Raw genomic sequence first — 3975 nt, forward strand, 5'->3', positions numbered from 1 at the left:
CACCTTGACAAACATGATTTCCTTCTGCAGGAACTGATGCCTGCTGATAACCGCATAGTAGTATGTTGCTGTTTTTAAGTGCCATCGAGTCAGTTTCGACTCATAGTGACCCTGTGTAGCATTTCCTAGGAGCTGCTGATGAGTTTGAACTGCCAAACTTGTGGTTCAAACCAACTGCCAAACTTGTGGTTCAAACCTAAAATAGTAGATTAAAACTGCCCAAATTTGTCTCCTCCTTCTGCTGTGAACACATTATCTTATCTTTCACAATCTAAAACAGACATCAGGAATTATCTTCCAGAGTCTTGTATACTGAAAAGTAGCTTTATCGTTTTTATTCAAAGAGACTATGAGTATGAATAATTCAATTGCACTTGAGATAATAAGTCTACCACTCACAATGAGAGATTAAATCTCTCCCAGGTGTGTAAAGAATGACTCCACTGTGTGCCAGTTTTAGTAAATAACTTTACTCTGTCGTGTAAAAGGCAATTTCATTTTTGGAATGAAGTAAATGGTAAGAGATATAAAGTTTGGCTTTGGAAAACTTGCTTTTATGTATTAATGTTATCCGATACCACAAACAGTTGCAACTCATGCAGACCCTGTATAGGGTTTCTGAGGAACAGTTGGTGGGTTTGAACTGCCAACCTTGTGGTTCATAGTCGAGTGCTGGTCCTACAGCACCACACCACAAACAGTAACACCCAATAGCTTTGAATATTGAGTTATAGTTTATAGCTTTTGCTTACTTGATTTAAAATTTCTGGTTAATGGCTGTAGAGCTTTCATCTTAAAAATAAAGTTAAAAAGCAACAAGAATAAAATTAGGGGGAAAAGTTTCCTTATTTTTCTGGAACTAGAACATAAACTTAACTGTAGTATACTATCTAAACAGGACTGTCAATAAGTGAAACTGCATGTATTTGAGGGGGAAAATTCAAGTGTCTATTTACAACACATAAAACTAGAATTTAAATCCCAAGCAATCTGGAGGATTAGGGGCTAGGGATGTAACAGGTTGTAGAAGTACACCTGATGTGGCATTATAGGATATATACTGGACTGCTAAGTGAAACGGCAGCAGCTGCTCCTTGGAAACCCTATGCAGGGTCACTGTGAGTCGGATCTACTCAAAGGTACTTAACAACAACAGGAGACCCTTGGGAGAACAGTGGGTCTGTACGATAAGCAGTGAACTGCAGATCAAAAGGGCGATGATTCAAGCCCTACCAGCCTTCAGTAGAAAGGTGAGGCTTTCTACTCCCTCAAAGATTCAAAGCCTCACAACCCCTATACATGACCACTATGAGATAGAACCAACTTGTTGGCATGTAACAAGAATACCCTGGAGCCTTTCTGCCACCATCAAGTGGCAGAGGAGATAGAAAAAGAAAAAAATATGTGGCCTCTTAACTCAAAGCAGCTGACTTGAAAAGAACAAATGTCCATTGGAAGGAAAACAATGACTGGAAAGTGACCAGCATGGTACATGGGTAACTCTCTTCTAAGAGACCAGGATGTTGCTGTCTTTAGGTGCCATTGAGTCAGTACTGACCCATAGTGACCTTATGCACAGCAGAACGAAACACTGCCCGATCCTGGGCCAACCTCACTACTTTTGGCACACTTGAGTCCATCGATGCTGCCACTTGGCCAATTCATCTCATTGGGGGTCTTCCTCTTTTTCTCTGACTCTCCATCATAGCAAACATGATATCCTTCTCCAGCGACTGGTCCTTAGCAGGATGAGGTAGTAAAAATAAGAGGCAGGCAAAAACTATACATGGGAAAAAGAAAACTCAGATTAAAAGTATGGCTAATGTTTCTTGATTCTTTTAATAGTTATTCTAAAATGAGACTTCAAAAAAAAAAAAAAGATAAGAGACCTAAAGAAAATAATGTAATGGAAGAGATGAAAAGTTAGGTGTAAGAGCTAAAGACAAAAAGAGAAGAAGAAGAAAACAATGTAATAAAAACAAAAGTCATGTTAGAGGCAGAAAAAAACATCACTGAAAACCATAAGGGAAAATTATTTCGTAACTATAAGACCTTAACCTGTCAATTTAAGGAAGATACCATGCCATGCATGAAAGATAGAGCAATAAACTATGTAAAAGCCGAACAAAGAGCAAAAATTTTAAGTTTGAAAAACGCCCAATAGATATTACTAAATTCAGCTAATTCCTTGGACAACTTGATAAAGTAATCTAAGATCTAACAAGAGAGTAAGGGTTAAACTTGTTGTTTGTTGTTAGGTTCCATGTAGTTGGTACGGGCTCATAGCAACCCTATGCACAATAGAATGAAACACTGCCCAGTCCTGGGCCAACCTCACAATTATTGCCACATTTGACCCCATTGATGCTGCCACTTTGCCAATCGATCTCACTGGGTGTCTCTCTTTTTCTCCGACTCTCCACCTTATCAAACATGATATCCTTCTCCAGTGACTAACAATGTGTCCAAAGTATGAGAGTCGAAGTTTGGCCATCCTGGCCTCCAAGGCGCACTCAGCCTGCACTTCTTCCAACACAGATCAGTTTATTCTTTTGGCAGCCCATGGCACTTTCAATATTGTCCTCCAACACCATAACTCAAAAGCATCAATTATTCTACAGTCTTCCTTATTCACTGACCAACTGTCATATGCATATGAGGTTATTGAAAATATCATGGGTTGGGTCAGGCACACCTCAATCCTCAAGCTGACATCTTTGATCTTCAACACTTTATAAAGGTTTTGTGCAGCAGATTTGCCTAATGCAATATGTCGTTGGATTTCTTGACTGCTGCTTCCATGCATGTTGATGGTTAATCCAAGAAGAATGAAGTCCTTGACAACTTCAAACTTTTCTCCACTGGTAAGAATGTTGTTTATTGATCCAGTGGAGAGGATTTTTGTTTTCTTTACATTGAGATGCAATCCATAGTGAATGCTGTGCTCTTTGATCTTCATCAGTAAGTATTTTTAGTCCTCTTCACTCTCAGCAAGCAAGGTTGTATCATCCGCACATCGCAGGTTGTTAATAAGTTTTCCTCCAATCCTGATGCCATGTTTTTCTTCAAATAACCCAGCTTCTCAGATTATTTGCCCAGCATACAAGTATGGTGAAAGAATACAACCCTTTCGCACACCTTTCTTAATTTTAAACCATTCAGTGTTCCCATGATCTGTTTGAAAAACTGCCTCTTGGTCCATGTACAGATTCCTCATGAACACAATTAAGTGATCCAGAATACTCATACTTAACAATACTGTCCTTAGCTTGTCATGATCCACACACTCAAAAGCCTTGTGTAGTCAAACTTTACTCGCATGGAATATCAAAGATATTGTCCAATGATTTCCACAATCTGTTGGGTCACCTGTCTTTGGAATGGGCACAAATACGGATCTCTTCCAATCAGTCAGTCAAATAGTTGTCTTCCAACTTTCTTGGCAGAGATGAGTGAGTGCCTCTAGTGCCACCTCACTTTCTTGAAAGATTTCAATTTGTATTCCATCAATTCCTGGTGCCAATTCCTTCAATGCACCTTAGACTTCTTTCTTCACTATCATTGGCTCTTGATCATATGCTACCTGTTGAAATGGTTGAACATCAACCATTTCCTTTTGATACAGTGACTGTGTATTCCTTCCATCTTCTTTTGATGCTTTCTGCATCATTCAATAATTTCCCCTGAGAATCCTTCAATAACAAAAGTTGAGGCTTGAATTTTGTTTTCAGTTCCCCCAAATTGAGAAATGCTGAGCATGTTCTTCCTGTTTGGTTTTCTGATCTCAGATATCTGCACATTTCATTGTAATGTTTGACTTTGTCTTCCCCAGCTGACCTTTGAAATTCTCTGTTCAGCTCTCATACCTCCTCATTTCTTCCATTCGCTTTAGCATCTCTACGCTGGAGAGCAAGTCTCAGTGTCTCTTCTAGCATCCATTTTGATAGTTTCCTTCTTTCTTGTCTTCTTAATGAC

The sequence above is a fragment of the Chrysochloris asiatica genome, unplaced genomic scaffold (assembly GCF_000296735.1).
Source record: "Chrysochloris asiatica unplaced genomic scaffold, ChrAsi1.0 scaffold00003, whole genome shotgun sequence".
NCBI lineage: Eukaryota > Metazoa > Chordata > Mammalia > Afrosoricida > Chrysochloridae > Chrysochloris > Chrysochloris asiatica.